The sequence below is a fragment of the Balaenoptera physalus genome (genome assembly GCF_965194825.1).
Source record: "Balaenoptera physalus genome assembly, chromosome: Y".
Taxonomy (NCBI): Eukaryota; Metazoa; Chordata; class Mammalia; order Artiodactyla; family Balaenopteridae; genus Balaenoptera; species Balaenoptera physalus.
The window spans coordinates 17411417-17431101 of NC_138904.1; the positions used below are offsets into that span (position 1 = coordinate 17411417).

Sequence of the window (19685 nt, forward strand, 5' to 3'; positions counted from 1 at the left end):
CAGTTGAACTCTGGGCTTTCTTTCTTCAGTGCCCATCCCCTCCTCTTAATGACAGTGACAGCAGCAACCTACATGTGAACACCATTTCACAGCTCACAAAGTGACTGACCATCCGTTCCTTGTCTGGATTCTCACAAGTCCGAGAGGGAGTATTCATCTCCTATTTACATTTGAGGAAGACAAACCCCAGAGATTTGCCCAGTGCCAGGCAAATGGGTCAGGCCTCCACCTGCTCAGGCATTTTTATAATGAACACCAGTGCGTGCCTGCCATGTAGCCTGTGTTAGGGTCTGAGCACGTGAGAAAAGTAAGACCCAGTGCCACCCAGTTTCTGCCCTTGAGAGCTCCCAGACCAGGGCAGGAGCTGGAGAAGTCAAGGTCTGTGGATGGACAGATGCATGAAGAAGGAAGAATAACAAAACCCAAGTCCTCAGGACTGGGCTGAGTATGAATGAGAATCGCCCTCAGGGCCAGCTCTGTGGAGACAGAGACTACTCAGTGGCCAGGCATTCTTCCTCTGTGGCGGGCAGAGGGTCCTCTCTTTTCGGGCTGGCTTCAGTCTCCACTTGCTGCCTTGCCTCTGCCCCCGGACGTGTGCCTGGGCCCCGTGTATTTGGCCCACAGCCCACCTGGGCCAGATGGAGGCAGCTTCTCCTTGACAGGGAAGTGCAGATCTTTTCCCTGCTAGGCTCCCCGGGGCCTCTCGGAGCCTTCTCCTTCCCCGCCCCAACTCCCATCCTTTTGTCCAGTAGAATCTTTCCTGGAATTCCAATTGGAAGCAGAGTAAAAGAGAGCTGGTGCTCTCTTTCAAGTGGGAGCTGGCAACTCCATACCCCTTTGCTCAGCCCCCGCTGCAGTTGCCCCTGTAGCAGGTTTCTGGAAGCTCGGGGTCAGCAGAACACACTTTAGAAACCGGCAGCTAGCTTCATGTGACATCACAGGGCCTGCTTGCTCCACAGGCACCTCTCACAAATGGTGGCCCGAGCTAAGCTTCTAATTTGCTCTGTCAGCCTTGCAAGAAGTCTCGTCCTCTTGCATTTCCTTCCCTGCTATCCACCCAGAGACCGAGTCAGAACCTTGGCCATTACCAGTGGCTCCTGTCCCCAACCCCTTGCACACCAGAGGGCCAGGCAGGACTGTTTCTTTTCTTTTTTTTTAAATTTTAATTTAAAAAATTTTTATTGAAGTATAGCTGATTTACAATGTTGTGTTAGTTTCAGGTGTACAGCAAAGTGATTTGGTTATATATGGGTATATATAGATACATATATATGTGTCTGTGTGTATATATATATATATATATATATATATATATATATATATATACACACATATATTACATATATATACATATGTATATATATACACATTCTTTTTCAGATTCTTTTCCATTGTAGGTTGTTACAAGATATTGAGTAGTGTTCCCTGTGCTGTCCAGTAGGTCCTTGTTGATTATCTGTTTTATACATAGTCGTGTGTATCTGTTAATCCTAAACTCCTAAGGGGGACTATTTCTTACCTGCCAGAGCTGTTTCTGTCCCTTGTTTCTCACCTGTGTTCAATGTTTATGGAGCTTTGTTCCCCGATGGGGGATAGTCTCAGAAAGTTTACTCAACAGGAATCTGGATAAGGAGTGGGCTGCCCTTACCCCAAACAAAGAAGTCAGTCTAGCAGGGCAAGAGATCTGGGCCAGCAGGCCTTGCAGTGCTGGGGAAAGTCCCCGTGAGCCCATCCACTTACATTATGTGGCTGCAGAACGGGGCCTGCAAGTAGGTATTAGACAGGAGGAGGGGGATAAGCCTGTGTGTCAATCACGGGGTCAACTAGGTCCTTGGGCCCTGACAGTCACCCTGGATCTGACAGTCGTCCTTCTGTGGCATTTGGCACAAGTCGCCATCCCTGGTCAGAAGCTGATGGCACCTCGTCCGGGCCCCCAGGATTAAGCCCAAACTCCTCATTCCCATGTCCTGACTCGGAGATTGTCTCTGTTGCCCTTTTCAGCCTCCCTTCCCAGCAACCCCTTCACCACCATTCCACCCAAGCAAGTGAGCAGCACCCAACACTCTCCACACATTTCCTGAAGGACTGGATGGGACGAAACTGAAAGCAAGGAAGGTTTGCAGGCCAAGGCGGAGTGCATGGTGGCTGCTTACCAGCGAGGCTCCCCTGTAGAGGCCTCTGAGCCTCAGAGAGGACAATGCTTACGTGGGGCCTCTGTGTCAGAGGAGACACCCAGAATCCAACCGTTTCCCACCATCCTGACTCCCGCCAGTCTGCCCTGAGCCACCGTCATGTCTGCATGGATTATTGCCAAACTTCCTCAAAAGGCTCCTTCTTCTTCCCTGGCCCTTTAAAACCAGAAGGCAATCCTTTCCTTTTTCTGCTCAAAACCCCACACTGACTCCCCATTTCAGTCAGAGGAGAAGGCCAAGGCCTTACACCCTCTGGCCCTGCCAAGCTCTCTGACTTCACCTCCTCAGCTCCTCTCACTCACTCCGCTCCAGGCTTCTGCTCCTCCGCGCCCCACCTGTGACCTCCTCTTCTCCAATCACGTTGTCACCGAAAGACCATAGACAGCTGGGGCTCATAAACCAAAATGTAGGCTCGGGGTGCCATGTGTGCCCTGGGCTCCTCCCTGTCCCCTCTCACCCCATCCACACTGGCTCTGGAGACCTCTCAGCAACCCCACCCTCACCTCCACTCACTTCCCACACCAGAGCTCCATCTACCCTTCTCTGCACAAGTGCGCAAGAGGGTGTCACAATCACAGCCTAGGCCATTCCGCCATTCCCAAGTGGGTTAAGTGCAGGTAGGTAGATGGCTGGAAGGAACTGGACAAGCAGACGCAGCATGTAGTCCTGTGGTCCTGTGGTGGGGGGAAGGCAGGTTAGGGGGTGGAGACTAGGCAGGGGCTGAAGAAGAAAGCACAAAGGGAGGAAACCCCACCAGCCCCTGAGCAGTTGGGGCTGGCCAGCCCAATTGCACTTACTGGTAGCCACCAGGATCCTGGGCATAATGCCCTTGCCCTCCAAGAAGGACCTCAAGACTGCCCTGGAGTTCTTTGCTCTTTTCCAGTGGGCCCTCAGCGCCTTGGTTATTGGTGAGTCTTTGGCCTTTGGCAGGGTGACCAAAACTCCTGGTTTGCCTGGGACTGAGGGCTTATAGGGTTTAGCGGGACTCTCGATGCTGAAATCTGGGTTATCTCAGGCAAAGCAGGACAGTTGGCCACCCGGGCCTCTAGCCTGACATGCTTGGGCATGGTCTGCGTGGAATCTGTGAGTGTGCATGTGGGTATGGGTGCCTGCTTGTGCAGGAATGTGTGTGCACGTGTGCATGAGCCAGCCCTGTGGCCAATGTGTGTAGTGAGCCCTCCTGGGTCGTCAGTGGGGCCTGGAGGGCATGTCTGGGGAAGACGAGGAGCAGTTCCACTGAGGCCTGCCAAGGAAATGGGTTTAGCTGCAACCCTGGGGACCTGAGCAGACCATCAGTGTGAGACAGTTGTCCTGGTGGCAGAGGGAGCTCTGAAAACCTCTTGTCCAAAAGAATTCATCCATTTACCCATACATTTTCCCCTCTATCCACACCACAAATGCTTTGCGGAAGTTCCTTAGATGCTGGCTATGGTACTGTAGGTGCTGAAGCAAACCAACCCTATGGGGGGGGGCCTGGAACAAAATTCTCATTTTTTAAGTGGTTTAGGTGAGTACTTGTCTGGAGACAGGGTCATGAACTAAATGAATCTGGAAGATATCTGGGAAGGAAGAATGCAGGTGGGCCCTGGGAGCCTGGGACTTGCCAGTCAATAGGGAGAGTGGGCTGGAGAACAGGGATTGGGGGCCCAGATACCTGCCTAGGTTGGGTATCAGGATGTCTGAATGCTAAAAAGAGCAGTGTTAACCTAGGAATTATGGGCAATCAGAGCTGAAAGAAACCAGGAGAAAGGAATCCATATGTACCAGCTACTTACCTTGTGCCAGGCATTTTCATACCTATGGTTTCATTTTAGCCTCCTGCCAACCTTATGAGGTAGAAGCTATTATTATGCATAATAATACACACTGATAACTACACACATACATAATGATAACTTGCACTCATATAGTATTAGCTAACACCTATTGCACTTTTTTTTCATGCCACTGTTCTAAGCACCTGACATGCCTAATCATCTCCATCGTACAGATGAGGAAGTTGAAGTACATGCAGTATAAGTGGGCCATCCAAGATCTCACAGCTAACAAGTGGAGGAGCTGGCCTGGGAGCTGAATCCACAAGGGCTTGATTCTGACCTATGAGCTCCTGTCCCTAGCTCCTGCATCTCCTTACTTACTGCTGTTTGGGAGGCTGGGTGTGGACGTGGCCCTAGAGTGCATGTTAGGCCAGAGAGGAAGGAGGAAGCCAGGCCTTCTGCGTATATAAACATTCTCAACTGAACGGGGAAAAAGATCAGCTCCGAATGGCCTCTTGCTGAGGACCAGGGCCCCAGCTGGTCCTCTGCTCTTTCTCTCCATGCAGCCCAGGCCTTGGGGCCCTCTCCTCAGTGAGAGCTGAGTCCCCTTTCTTGAGTTCTTGTCCTATCTTCACAGACTTGCCTCATTACCACCGCCTCCCCTCACTGCCACCATGTTACCATGAGAGAGCAGAGTCCCTAAGGCCTAGGAGCTGACACTGCGTTGAGGGAGAAGTATGACCATTATGAACGGCCACCCCAGGCCAGGCCCACCTCGGGGGATGGAGCTTTTACACTGGTAGTTCCCCTTCCTCAGTCTTGTCCAGAATGTTGCTCCTCAGAGGTAACCACTGTTAACAGTTTGTGTGTATGTAGCCAGAGATTATGGATATAAAAATATATATATTTCACCACATGCATGTGTGTGCATGAACATACACATATAGCTGAGGGGCAGAAAAATATGGATGTTAAAAACACAGTCTTTGAGCCAGACTGCCAGTGTTCAAATCCCAGCTCTACTCCTTACTATCTGTGTTCCTTTAGCAGGTTATTGATTTTCTCTGAGTCTTGTTTTCTTCATTTGTAAGAAGAGCGTGTGAGAGTGTATTAATTGGCCTGGCCATTGTACGCTGTGGTAACCAAGTAACGTGGAGAACTCAGCGGCTTAACTCAATAAATGCTTATTTCCTGTTCACGTTAAACAACCAACACAGGATGGTAGGAATCTCTGCTTTCCGTGGACACAAACGTTCAGGCTGATGGAGGCCCCACCAAACTGTGATGCTGCAAAATGTGGCTTCACAGATGACCACCAAGTTGGCAGGAAAGAGAACAGAGGTCTCATGCACACTCCTTTCTGCCACCACCAGAATGGCAGGTGTAAACAACAATGAACCTTATTGTGAACTTCGTTAATTATGAGGTTGAGATCTTTTCATGTATTTATCAGCAATTAGTATTTCTTTTTCTGTTAAGGGCCCATTCATGACTTTTGTCCATTTTTCTATTAAATTTGAGTTGACTCTTAGAGGACAAATAAGAAATAAATGAAGAAGGAAGAATGTTCAAGGTAGAGACTGGGCAACAGCTGAGAAGGCTGGGATGAGGGGAGAGCATAAAGCATTCAAGAAGTAACCAGTGGTTAAGTGGGGTGAGGGGGTAAGAGGCACAGAACTGACACTCAATACATAGTGAATGAAAGAATGAATGAATGAATGAACGGGAGAAAGAAGACAGAGGAGACTGGCAAAAAAGGCAGGGGACAGATTGTGTAGGGCATTGTCAACCATGGAAAAGTGTTTGGACTTTTTCCATGTGGAGCCATGACTGGGTTGGGCAAAGGGCAATGGCATCAGATTGGTGTTTTTGAGAGATCACTACAGTTAATTCTGGGTAGCCAACTGATTATAGGACGAAGCTTTTGCTCTAGTTCAGGTCAGAGATTGTGGTGATTTCAGCCAGCTCAGAAGTAATTGTGAAGGGGAGAAGAGCAGAGATTCAAGAAATTCGAGTAGAATTAGAAGGACTTGATGATCAGAAGATGTGGGAGAGAGAAAGAAGGGAGGCGAGACTGAGGGTTCAGGTGCTGGAGCCCAGTATCCTCCTGTTACAGTTTGGTCTCATGCACCACTGTCACCTCCAGGGCCCGTGAGACACCTTGGGTGCACAACTTAAGAAGGTATTCATTTTCAGGGTTGTACAAGGGTTGGATCAGTAATTGTCTGACCCTGAGAGTGAATGTCTCCTTGAATTTTGTGCCCTAGGCACCTTGCTCTCTTCACCTTAGTCCTGGCCCTGCTCACTTCTTTCCTTTGTTGGATTTCTTTACCTGAATCCCATGCCATCCTGCCTTGCTTTACTCCCTCATTTTGGTGAGCACATCCTCCAGTCGTTTCCTGAGAAAGGAACGTGGGAGACAAACCCTCTGGGACTATATATCCGAGATTGTCTTTATTCTCTATTCATACTTGAGTTAAAAATTTGGATGCATATAGAATATCTTAGCTATGTGCAGTGTAAGTATCTGAGTCTAGTGTCTCTTTGGTTCAGTTTTTCAGAGAATTATCCTCCCATCGCCCAGCTGTGTAGCGGAGGGAAAGGGGTCTGGGGTTTTAATTACTTCTTTTATTTATTTTATTTATTTATTTATTTTTTTCTAAACATCTTCATTAGAGTATAATTGCTTTACAATGGTGTGTTAGTTTCTGCTTTATAACAAAGTGAATCAGTTATACATATACATATGTTCCCATATTCTTCCTTCTTGCGTCTCCCTCCCTCCCACCCTCCCTATCCCACCCCTCTAGGTGGTCACAAAGCACCGAGATGATCTCGCTGTGCTATGCGGCTGCTTCCCACTAGCTATCTATTTTACATTTGGTAGTGTATATATGTCCATGCCACTCTTTCACCCTGTCATATCTTACTCTTCCCCCTACTCATATCCTCAAGTCCATTCTCTACTAGGTCTTTGTCTTTATTCCCATTTTGCCATTAGGTTCTTCATGACCTTTTTTTTCCCCTTAGATTCCATATATATGTGTTAGCATACTGTATGTGTTTTTCTCTTTCTGACTTACTTCACTCTGTATGACACACTCTAATTCCATCCACCTCACTACAAATACCTCCATTTCATTTCCTTTTATGGCTGAGTAATATTCCATTGTATATATGTGCCACATCTTCTTTATCCATTCATCTGTCGATGGACATTTAGGTTGCTTCCATGTCCTGGCTGTTGTAAATAGAGCTGCCATGAACATTTTGGTACATGACTCTTTTTGAATTATGGTTTCTCAGGGTATATGTCCAGTAGTGGGATTGCTGGGTCATATGGTAGTTCTATTTTTAGTTTTTTAAGGAACGTTCATACTGTTCTCCATAGTGGCTGTATCAATTTACATTCCCACCAACAATGCAAGAGTGTTCCCTTTTTTCCACACCCTCTCCAGCATTTATTGTTTCTAGATTTTTTGATGATGGCCATTCTGACCGGTGTGAGATGATATCTCATTGTAGTTTTGATTTGCATTTCTCTAATGATTAATGATGTTGAGCATTCTTTCATGTGTCTATTGCCAATCTGTATATCTTCTTTGGAGAAATGCCTATTTAGGTCTTCTGCTTATTTTTGGATTGGGTTTTTTGTTTTTTTTTTTATTGAGCTGCATGAGCTGCTTGTAAATTTTGGAGATTAATCCTTTGTCAGTTGCTTCATTTGTAAATATTTTCTCCCATTCTGAGGGTTGTCTTTTGGTCTTGTTTAGGTATCCTTTGCTGTGCAAAAGCTTTTAAGTTTCATTAGGTCCCATTTGTTTATTTGTGTTTTTATTTCCATTTCTCTAGGAGCTGGGTTCAAAAGGATCTTGCTGTGATTTATGTCATAGAGTGTTCTGCCTATGTTTTCCTCTAAGAGTTTGATAGTGTCTGGCCTTACACTTAGGTCTTTAATCCATTTTGAGTTTATTTTTGTGCATGGTATCAGGGAGTGTTCTAATTTCATACTTTTACATGTACCTGTCCAGTTTTCCCAGCACCACTTATTGAAGAGGCTGTCTTTTCTCCACTGTATATGCTTGCCTCCTTTATCAAAGATAAGGTGACCATATGTGTATGGGTTTATCTCTGGGCTTTCTATCCTGTATCATTGATCTATGTTTCTGTTTTTGTGCCAATACCAAACTGTCTGGATTACTGTAGCTATGTTTTATAGTCTGAAGTCAGGGAGCCTGATTCCTCCAGCTCCATTTATCGTTCTCAAGATTGCTTTGGCTATTCGGGGTCTTTTGTGTTTCCATACAAATTGTGAAATTTTTTGTTCTACTTCTGTGAAAAATGCCAGTGGTAGTTTGATAGGGATTGCATTGAATCTGTAGATTGCTTTGGGTAGTAGAGTCATTTTCACTATGTCAATTCTCCCAATCCAAGAACATGGTATATCTCTCCATCTATTTGTATCACCTTTAATTTCTTTCATCAGTGTCTTATAATTTTCTGCATACAGGTCTTTTGTCTCCTAAGGTAGGTTTATTCCTAGATATTTTATTCTTTTTGTTGCAGTGGTAAATGGGAGTGTTTTCTTAATTTCACTTTCAGATATTTCATCATTAGTGTATAGGAATGCCAGAGATTTCTGTGCATTAATTTTGTATCCTGCTACCTTACCAAATTCATTGATTAGCTCTAGTAGTTTTCTGGTAGCATCTTTAGGATTCTCTATGTATAGCATCATGTCATCTGCAAACAGTGACAGCTTTACTTCTTCTTTCCGATTTGGATTCCTTTTATTTCTTTTTTTTCTCTGATTGCTGTGGCTAACACTTCCAAAACTACGTTGAATAATAGTGGTGAGAGTGAGCAACCTTGTCTTCTTCCTGATCTTAGTGGAAATGGTTTCAGTTTTTCACCATTGAGGACAATGTTGGCTGTGGGTTTGTCATATATGGCCTTTATTATGTTGAGGAAAGTTCCCTCTATGCCTACTTTCTGCAGGGCTTTTATCATAAATGAGTGTTGAATTTTGTCAAAAGCTTTCTCAGAATCTATTGAGATGATCATATGGTTTTTCCCCTTTAATTTGTTAATATGATGTATCACGTTGATTGATTTGCATATAATAAAGAATCCTTGCATTCCTGGAAAAACCCCCATTTGATCATGGTGTATGATCCTTTTAATGTGTTGTTGGATTGTTTGCAAGTATTTTGTTGAGGATTTTTGCATCTATGTTCATCAGTGATATTGGCCTGTAGTTTTCTTCTTTGTGACATCTTTTTCTGGTTTTGGTATCAGGGTGATTGTGGCCTCGTAGAATGAGTTGGAGAGTGTTCCTCCCTCTGCAATATTTTGGAAGAGTTTGAGAAGGATAGGTGTTAGCTCTTCTCTAGTTGTTTGATAGAATTTGCCTGTGAAGCCATGTGGTCCTGGGCTTTTGTTTGTTGGAAGATTTTTAATCACAGTTTCAATTTCAGTGCTTGTGATTGGTCTGTTCATATTTTCTATTTCTTCCTGGTTCAGTCTCGGCAGTTTGTGCATTTCTAAGAATCTGTCCATTTCTTCCAGGTTGTCCATTTTATTGGCAAAGAGTTGCTTGTAGTAATCTCTCATGATCACTTGTATTTCTGCAGTGTCAGTAATAACTTCTCCTTTTTCATTTCTAATTCTATTGATTTGAGTCTTCTTTCTTTTTCTCCTGATGAGTCTGGCTAATGGTTTATCAATTCTGTTTATTTTCTCAAAGAACAAGCTTTTAGTTTTATTGATCTTTGCTATTGTCTCCTTCATGTCTTTTTCATTTATTTCTGATCTGATCTTTATGATTTCTTTCCTTCTGCTAGCTTTGGGGATTTTTTGTTCTTCTTTCTCTAATTGCTTTAGGTGCAAGGTTAGGTTTTTTATTCGAGATGTTTCCTGTTTCATGATGTAGGCTTGTATTGTTATAAACTTCCCTCTTAGAACTGCTTTTGTTGCATCCCATAGGTTTTGGGTCGTCATGTCTCCATTGTCATTTGTTTCTAGGTATTTTTTGATTTCCCCTTTGATTTCTTCAGTGATCACTTCGTCATTAATAGTGTATTGTGTAGTCTCCATGTGTTTGTATTTTTTACAGATCTTTTCCTATAATTGTTATCTACTCTCATAGTGTTGTGGTCGGAAAAGATACTTGATATGATTTCAATTTTCTTAAATTTACCAAGGCTTGATTTGTGACCCAAGATATGATGTATCCTGGAGAATGTTGCATGAGAACTTGAGAAAAATGTGTATTCTGTTGTTTTTGGGTGGACTGTCCTATAAATATCAATTAAGTCCATCTTGTTTAATGTATCATTTAGAGCTTGTGTTTCCTTATTTATTTTCATTTTGGATGATCTGTCCATTGGTGAAAGTGGGGTGTTAAAGTCCCATACTATGATTGTGTTACTGTCGATTTCCCCTTTTATGGCTGGTAGTATTTGCCTTATGTATTGAGGTGCTCCTATGTTGGGTGCATAAATATTTACAATTGTTATACCTTCCACTTGGATTGATCCCTTGATCATTATATAGTGTCCCTCTTTGTCTCCTGTAATTGTCTTTATTTTAAATTCTATTTTGTCTGATATGTGAATTGCTACTCCATCTTTCTTTTGATTTCCATTTGCATGGAATATCTTTTTCCATCCCCTCACTTTCAGTCTGTATGTGTCTCTAGGTCTGAAGTGCATCTCTTGTAGACAGCATATACATGGGTCTTGTTTTTGTATCCATTCAGCCAGTCTGTGTCTTTTGGTGGGAGCATTTAATCCATTTACATTTAAGGTAATTATCATTATGTATGTTCCTATTCCCATTTTCTTAAATGTTTTGGGTTTGTTATTTCAGGTGTTTTCCTTCTCTTGTATTTCTTGCCTAGAGAAGTTCCTTTAGCATTTGTTGTAAGGCTGATTTGGTGGTGCTGAAGTCTCTCAGCTTTTGTTTGTGTGTAAACGTTTTAATTTCTCCATCAAATCTGAATGAGATCCTTGCTGGTTAGAGTAATATTGTTGTAGGTTTTTCTCCTTCCTCACTTTAAGTATATCCTGCCAGTCTCTTCTGGCTTGCAGAGTTTCTGCTGAAAGATCAGCTGTTAACTTTATGGGGATTCCCTTGTGTGTTATTTGTTGTTTTTCCCTTGCTGCTTTTAATATGTTTTCTTTATATTTAATTTTTGATAGTTTGATTAATATGTGTCTTGGCATGTTTCTCCTTGGATTTATCCTGTATTGGAGTCTCTGTGCTTCCTGGACTTGATTAGCTATTTCCTTTCCCATATTAGGGAAGTTTTCAAGGATAATCTCTTCAAATATTTTCTCAGTCCCTTTCTTTTTCTCTTCTTCTTCTGGGACCCCTATAATTCGAATGTTGGTGCATTTAATGTTGTCCCAATGGTCTCTGAGACTGTCCTCAGTTCTTTTCATTCTTGTTTCTTTATTGTGCTCTGCAGTAGTTATTTCCACTATTTTATCTTCCAGGTCACTTATCCATTCTTCGGTGTCAGTTATTCTGCTATTGATCCCATCTAGAGTATTTTTAATTTCATTTATTGTGTTTTTCATCATTGCTTGGTTCTTGTTTAGTTCTTCTACGTCCTTGTTAAATGTTTCTTGCATTTTGTCTATTCTATTTCCAAGATTTTGATACATCTTTACTATCATTATTCTGAATTCTTTTTCAGGTAGACTGCCTATTTCCTCTTCATTTGTTAGGTCTGGTGTGTTTTCACCCTGCTCCTTCATCTGCTGTGTGTTTTTCTGTCTTCTCATTTTGCTTATCTTACTTTGTTTGGGGTCTCCTTTTCGCAGACTGCTGGTTCGTAGTTCCTGTTGTTTTTGGTATCTGTCCCCAGTGGCTAAGGTAGGTTCAGTGAATTGTGTAGGCTTCCTGGTGGAGGGGACTAGTGCCTGTGTTCTGGTGGATGAGGCTGGATCTTGTCTTTCTGGTGGGCACGTCCACGTCTGGTGTTGTGTTTTGGGGTGTCTGTGGCCTTATTACTATTTTAGGCAGCCTCTCTGCTAATGGATGGGTCTGTGTTCCTGTCTTGCTAGTTGTTTGACATAGGGTGTCCAGCACTGTAGCTTGCTGGTCATTGAGTGAAGCTTGGTCTTGATGTTGAGATTGAGATCTCTGAGAGATTCTCGCCATTTGGTATTACGTGGATCTGGGAGGTCTCTTGTGGACCAGTGTCCTGAAGTTGGCTCTCCCACCTCAGAGACACAGCCCTGATGTCTGGCTGGAGCACCAAGAGCCTTTCATCCACACGGCTCAGAATTGAAGGGAGAAAAAATAGAAAGAAAGAAAGAGGATAAAATAAAATAAAATAAAATAAAGTTCTTATAATAAAAATTAAGAAAAAATTATGAAGTAAATATTTATTAAGAAAAATTTTTTTTTTATTTTTTATAAATAAATTTATTTTTTATAGTAAAAAATAAGAAAAAAATATTAAGAAAGAAATTTATTAAGAAAAAAAAAATTTTAATTTTTTATAATAAAAAATATGAAAAAGCTTTTAAGAAAAAATTTTTTTAAATAGAAAATAAGGAAAAAATTATTAAGAAAACATTTATTAATTAAAAAATATAAATAAAAAAATAAAAAATAATAAAAAAGGGACGACTGAACCCTAGGACAAATGCTGAAAGCAAAGCTATACAGACAAGATCTCACCCAGAAGCATATACATATACACTCACAAATAAAGGAAAAGGGGAAAAATTAATATATCCTGCTCCCTAAGTTCACCTCCTGAATTTGGGATGATTCATTGTCTATTCAGGTATCCAACAGATGCAGGTACATCAAGTTGTTTGTGGAGCTTTAATCTGCTGCTTCCGAAGCTGCTGGGAGAAATTTCCCTTTCTCTTCTTTTTTCGCACAGCTCCCGGGGTTCAGCTTTGGATTTGGACCCGTCTCTGCATGTAGGTCGTCTGAGGGCATCTGTTCTTGGCTCACACAGAACAGGGTTAAAGGAGCAGCTGCTTCGGGAGCTCTGGCTCACTCAGGCCTGGGGGAGGGAGGGGTATGGATGCGGGGTGAGCCTGCGGCCACAGAGGCCAGCATGACGTTGCAGTAGCCTGAGGCGCACCGTGCGTTCTCCCGGGGAAGCTGTCCCTGAATCATGGGACCCTGGCAGTGGCGGGCTGCACAGGCTCCCGGGAGGGGTGGTGTGGATAGTGACCTATGCTAGCACACAGGCTTCTTGGTGACAGCAGCAGCAGACTTAGCATCTCATGCCTGTCTCTGGGGTCCGCGCTGACAGCCGCAGCTCATGCCTGTCTCTGGAGCTCGTTTAGGCGACGATCTGAATCCCCTCTCCTTGCGCACCATGAAAAAAAGAGTCAAGAAAAAGTCTCTTGCCTCTTCGGCAGCTTCAGAATTTTTCCCGGACTCTCTCCCGGCTAGCTGTGGTACGCTAACCCCTTCAGGCTGTGTTCACGCCGCCAAACCCAGTCCTCTCCCTGCGATCAGACCGAAGCCCAAGCCTCAGTTCCCAGCCCCCGCCCACCCCGGCAGGTGAGCAGACAAGCCTCTCGGACTGATGAGTGCTGCTCGGCACCGAGCCTCTGTGCAGGAATCTCTCCGCTTTGCCCTCCACACTCCTGTGGCTGTGCTCTCCTCCATGGCTCCGAAGCTTCCCCCCTCTGCCACCCTCAGTCTCTGCCCACGAAGGGGCTTCCTAGTGTGTGGAAACCTTTCCTCCTTCACAGCTCCCTCCCACTAGTGCAGGTCCTGTTCCTATTCTTTTGTCTCTGTTATTTCTTTTATCTTTTGCCCTACCCAAGTACGTGGGGAGTTTCTTGCCTTTTGGGAGGTCTGACGTCTTCTGCCAGCGTTCAGTGGGTGTTCTGTAGGAGCAGTTCCACGTGTAGATGTATTTCTAATGTATCTGTGGGAAGGAAAGTGATCTCCGCATCTTACTCTTCCACCATCTTGCCCAGACCCACTGGGGAAGGGCATTAAGTCTTTTGGGTGAGTCAGGTGCCATGCAGAGCTCTCAATGGCAGAATCAAGGCTTGTGTGATCTACAATACAAACGCCTATAAAGAAGAATGAGATCTTGCATTTGCAACAAATATGGGTGAATCTAGAGGTTATTATTATGCTCAACTAAAATATGTCAGATGGGGAAATACAGATAACATATGATTTCTCTTATATGTGGAATCTTACAAGGTTTTGTATTATCTGTTGTGCACCTGGCTCAAAACAAAAAGCGAGCCAGAACAAAAAGTCAAGGAACGCTGAGAGTCGAGGGAGGAGACGCTCTCACAGGCATACTTCTGATGAGGGAGATAAAAACTACGACTCCCATAAGGCTGTGGGGCCCTGGGACCTGACTCCCAGCGTCCTCTGCGAGGTTCAAGAGAGTCTAGGTGGTAGACCCATCATGTCGGTTCAGAATGGCCGCTAAAGCCGTGCAGAACTGGCCCTGCAGGATGGCAGCCTCTGAGGAGGAGCCTGAGGCCTTGACAGAGCTGCTGGACATTGCGCGCCACCTGGAAAATTTGCCTGTGAGTGAGTGGCCTTAACTACTTCTTTGATAGACTTTCAATCAAGCCCTGTGTCCCACATCTGCTTTTTGTGACACCTGGTTGTTCCAAATTCTGAGTATATCCTAGATTCTCCAGCAGAAACAGTCTTGCTCTTGTGGGCATACCCCATGCAGGTAACTACATTTCAACTTTCTGGTTCTCAGTTAATCCCTCTTCTGTCCACTGTCCAGCATGCAAACATTTTGTTGATAGCTCTCACCCACTGTTGACGTCTCTATGATTCCCTTTTTCCTTGCAGAATCTCTATCTTTTAATACATCCTTGTGGTAATTTTCATGAAGCTGCAGCAAGGAGTCATGATAAAAATGTGTGTTTATTCTGCCACATTCAATTAGGAGTATTTTCTGTCTTTTCTAACCTTTCTTTTGACCCACTTTCTCTCACACAGTCTTATTCACATCTGTTTTAAAAACTGAGTCCTGTAAGAATCCTGAACATGGCTACCTGTGACTCATCTCCATGAAGTCTGTCCTAACTACTCTAACCTACATTGTTCCTGTCTTGTTGGAGCTTAACATAGTCCATACCTTATTCTAGCCCAGCGTGGGTTCTCCTTTGTTTCTTGTTTGCCAACTCGTGTGCTCCAAACCTGGCTGAAGTTGAGTGTCCTCTTTCTCTGGTATTCCCTCCACTGATGCCTCGCAGAGATGTGGAGAGGGAAATGTGAGTTGGAGGAAGACTATTCCTGGCTCTGTCTTTCCAGGACTCCCAACCTCTGGTGGCCAAATCAGTGTGACCCACCACTGGCTCCCTGTCATTGAATGCAGCCCAGAGTGGTGCTGGAGCAGGTCCAGGCGGGAGAGGGCTAACTGCATGGAGCAAAGTGGGGGAGGAAAACACCTTGCCTTCTAGACCTAAAACAGGTTCCCAAGACCAGAGCGGGGATGCTGGTGCCACAGGCACACAGGCCCTGTGCTGGGTGAGGAGGTAAGAGTGTTGCATGAGCCGGGTTGATGGTGTGTGTGACCTTGGGGTGGACAGAGCCCCAGAGGGCGGGCAAGTGTGAGAGACTGTTCACAGTTCATTGACTGTGGTCTGGGCTTCCTCCAGTAAGCAGTGTGATCCTTGTCAACCTCTACCTGGTAGTGTTCACGCCATACTGGCCTGTCACTGTGCTCATGCTCACCTGGCTGGCTTTTGACTGGAAAACCCCTGAGCGAGGTGAGAGCCCTGCGAGGGCTGTATTGCCACCCACCACACGATCTTTCTTTTTCTTCTTATACTGTGGTCAATTCCGGGCAGCCCTTCAGCCTGACTTTGTTTGGGCTGGAGAAGATAAGGGACGGAGTCTTTTCAAGGTGCCAGTGAGACCCAGATAGGAACTGAAGTAGGCTAGGGGAGGGGTGGCTAGTACAGCAGAGAGCTAGGCCTGTCCTAAATTGGCCCAGATGTTCATTCCTAGCCTAGGTGTTACTTAAGAGGGCAGGAAACAACAGGGGGTGAGGGCACCCTGAGGCAGGCCTTAAAGGGCTCTGAAGAAGACAAGGGAGGTGTCCCAAGCTCATCAACACTGGCTCTGTTTTCAGGAGGCTGCCGGTTTACCTGCGTAAGACACTGGTGCGTGTGGAAACAGTACTGTGATTACTTCTCACTCAAGGTGAAGAGCTGCAGATCTCCACTTTGGCCCCAGGCCCAGTCCCAACTCCAGTGGCAGCGGCTGGGCCAGGGTGGGGGTCATGGGCATCATTCACATTGAGTTTCATGTGGATGACGCTCCCTGGAGCTGTGTGTTACCCTACCTGCATGGCCAGCCAGACACGACAGCTGTTTCCTTTCTAGGTCTCTGGCCAGAAGAGGCTATACCCCTGGCTATACCCCTCTTGACTCTATGTTTCTCCAAAGCTTTTGAAGACTTACGATCTCGCCCCCAGCTTCAACTACATCCTCCCCTGCCATCCTCATGAGCTCATGTCCCACTCATGCTTTGCCCACTTTGCCATAGAGAAGTCAGGCTTCTCCAAGATCTTTCCTGGCATGACTCCTTATATCCTCACACTGGAGACCTTTTTCTGGGGGCCTTTCCTCAGAGAATATGTCATGTCTACAGGTGAGTTGGCTCCTAGGATGTAAAGCCAAAGAAGTAAATGGCTCCCCGAGAAAGAGGTGTTGGGTGAATGGGTGAGAACAAGGCCAATTCTGTGATTCCCCTCTGGTCTGAAAAGCTATCATAGGTTCAACTGCCTTATGTGAGACTCTCTCTTCCTTTGAAGAGGTAAGGAAGAAAGTTAGGAGGTTTGGGAGGTCACTAATTATCTTTTTTTTTTCTGCCTTCCAGGGCCCTGGTCTGTGAGCCAGTCCTCCATGGACTTCCTGTTTACCCATAGCGGCACAAACAACATGCTGATTGTGGTGGTCAGTGGCCTGGCTGAGTGCAGATACAGCCTGCCAGGATCTATCACCTTGGTCTTGAAGAACCGCAGTGGCTTTGTACACACAGCCCTTCAGCATGGGTAAGGACACTTCTGGTCCAGACTGGAGAGAGGGATTCCAAAAGCCAAGTGGGGAAGGAGGAAGAGGTTTTCAGGAAGTGATATATAAAGAGGGAGGGGGAAAGCCACTTCTGTGGTGGAGTAGAGCCTGGGTCAGGTTCTAGAGGCATTTCTGCTTCTGAAGAAAGGCCAGCAGGCCAACCCGGAACCTGATCTGCCTCAGACTAGCATCTCATCTGGGGCAGTCCCTTCGTGAAAAGTGACTGGCTGCAACCCTATCTCAGAGAAAACCAAAATTACCGTGTGAGCTAAAGGGAAGAAACTGAAAAGAAATGGCCCTTGGGTCTTTTTTTTTTTAACATCTTTAATGGAGTATAATTGCATTACAATGGTGTGTTAGTTTCTGCTTTATAACAAAGTGAATCAGTTATACATATACATATATTCCCATATCTCTTCCCTCTTCCCTCCCTCCCACCCTCCCTATCCTACTCCTCTAGGTGGTCACAAACCACCAAGCTGATCTCCCTGTGCTATGCGGCTGCTTCCCACTAGCTATCTATTTTACGTTTGGTAGTCTATATATGTCCATGCCACTCTCTCACTTTGTCACAGCTTACCCTTCCCCTTCCCCATATCCTCAAGTCCATTCTCTAGTAGGTCTGTGTCTTTATTCCCATCTTGCCCCTAGGTTCTTCATGACCTTTTTTTTTTTTTCTTCTTAGATTCCATATATATGTATACGACCCAGCAATCCCACTACTGGACATATACCCTGAGAAAACCATAATTCAAAAAGAGTCATGTACCAAAATGTTCATTGCAGCTCTATTTACAATAACCAGGACATGGAAGCAACCGAAGTGTCCATCAATAGATGAATGGATAAAGAAGATGTGACACATATATACAATGGAATATTACTCAGCCATAAAAAGAAACGAAGTTGAGTTATTTGTAGTGAGATGGATGGATGTAGAGTCTGTCATACAGAGTGAAGTAAGTCAGAAAGAGAAAAACAAAGGCCCTTGGGTCTTAGCTTCCAGTGTTTCAGACCTTGTGGGTTTACAGGAGGGTCTGGGATTCGCTTCCCTTAGCTTGCTGCTACTTTGCCCCCAGAGGCAGCTTGGGGTAGACCACGAGGCCCTACCACTTAGCCTGGACCTGGGCCCAGCTGGGTTAGGGGCTGAGCAGCTTACAGGGAGAACCAGGGACCACTGGTGGTCAGCGTGTCTGGCTTTCAGCAGGGTCCTTACCTTTCTGGCCATCAGAGAACATGTTTTTCCTCTTCAAGGTGGCTCTAATCCCTGCCTATGCCTTTGGGGAGACAGAACTCTACAATCAGCAGATTTTCACTCCTGGGGGCTTTGTTAATCACTTCCAAAAGTGATTCCAGAGTATGGTACACACCTACCCTTGTGTTTCCTACACAAGAGAGAACTTTTGGGGAACTCCTGGGGCCTTCTGCCCTACGATCGGCGTGTAACCACCATTGGTGAGTTGGCCCTTCTGCTGGCAGCCTCATCTGGGACACAGGATCCAGTTCCAAGGCTGGACCTTGGCTCTGGCCATGTCCAGAGGCAGAGAAGCTGGCCAGGATGAGCGTAGGGGTGGGGGAAGTGTGGGGAGAACCCGGGCTTGAGGACTGAGGCCTATTCTGAGGAACGAGTCATTCTGATGCTTTCCCTTTCCCTTCTCCGTCTCCCCTGGCAGTCAGGAAGCCTCTACCACTGCCCAAGATTGAGAACCTGAGCAAGGAGATTGTGACAAAATACCACGTGGTCTATATCTATGCCCTGTACAAACTGTTTGACAAACAGAAGACCAAGTTTGGCTTCTCAGAGACCCAAGAGCTGGTGATAACTTGACAGACATCTCCCCAAGTTCTCTCAGCCTGGTTGGAAGGAGTGAAACAGGTGAACAGGAACACCAAAGTCAGCCATGAGACTCCTGCTCCTGATTCGGCCAGTCCTCACCATGACAAGAGTGTGTGTGGGTGCCTGTTTGGCTGTTTTCTGGATCCCTCTTTCTCCTTCATTTCTCTCCTTCTAGCTCTTATCTGCCTTTTCCTCGGGGTTACAAGGAGATGGCCCCAAAGTCAGGGAAGGCCCTAAGGGAGAGGGGTCCTGAAAGCTCCCTCACACATGCCCACTCAGCATCAACACTGAGGAAAACAAGGTACAGAACAAAAAGCCCACCTTCTGATACTGTCTGTGCCCCACGTAGCCTGTTCTGAGGGCCTAATATCCCTGCACTTGTCTCTTCTTCTCCAGCTCTTAAGTAGCCCCATCTTCTGTCATCAAGGTTCCTCCAGGACTGGCAGCCTTGAGATCCAGTAGGCTCTGAGTTTAGTCCCCTCCACCTTCATGCCCTGTGACTTGCATCAGTCTTCTCTGAGCCTGTTTCCTCATCTGTAAAATAAGACAAATAGTCCCTCCCCTGCTTACCCCAAAGGCTGGTGGGATAATGATATCAAATGTGATTGAACTTTGTAAACTGGAGAGATACACAAAATTATTCTCCTCCAACCATTTTGCCCACTTCCTGTCCCTGAGCAAGCAATGCCCTAAATTTCATGGCATCTCAATGTTTAAAAGAAAGTTTATCCAATTAAAAAAACATTCTAATCTATTTTTATTTTTTAAAGTTTGTCTTTTTATTTTATTTTTTGGCTGCACAGCACATGGGATCTTAGTTCCCCAACCAGGATTGAACCCGCACCCTCTG

At 45.2% G+C, this 19685-nt stretch overlaps 1 pseudogene across 1 annotated transcript; it reads left to right on the plus strand.

Moving 5' to 3' along the window:
• Nucleotides 1-3015: 3015 nt before the first annotated feature.
• Nucleotides 3016-18826, plus strand: LOC309653404 (acyl-CoA wax alcohol acyltransferase 2-like; annotated as a pseudogene). The gene is made up of 7 exons: nucleotides 3016-3100; nucleotides 15580-15690; nucleotides 16056-16126; nucleotides 16372-16576; nucleotides 16805-16979; nucleotides 18252-18453; nucleotides 18672-18826. The product of its transcript is annotated as an acyl-CoA wax alcohol acyltransferase 2-like (transcript).
• The last annotated feature ends 859 nt before the right edge of the window (nucleotides 18827-19685 follow it).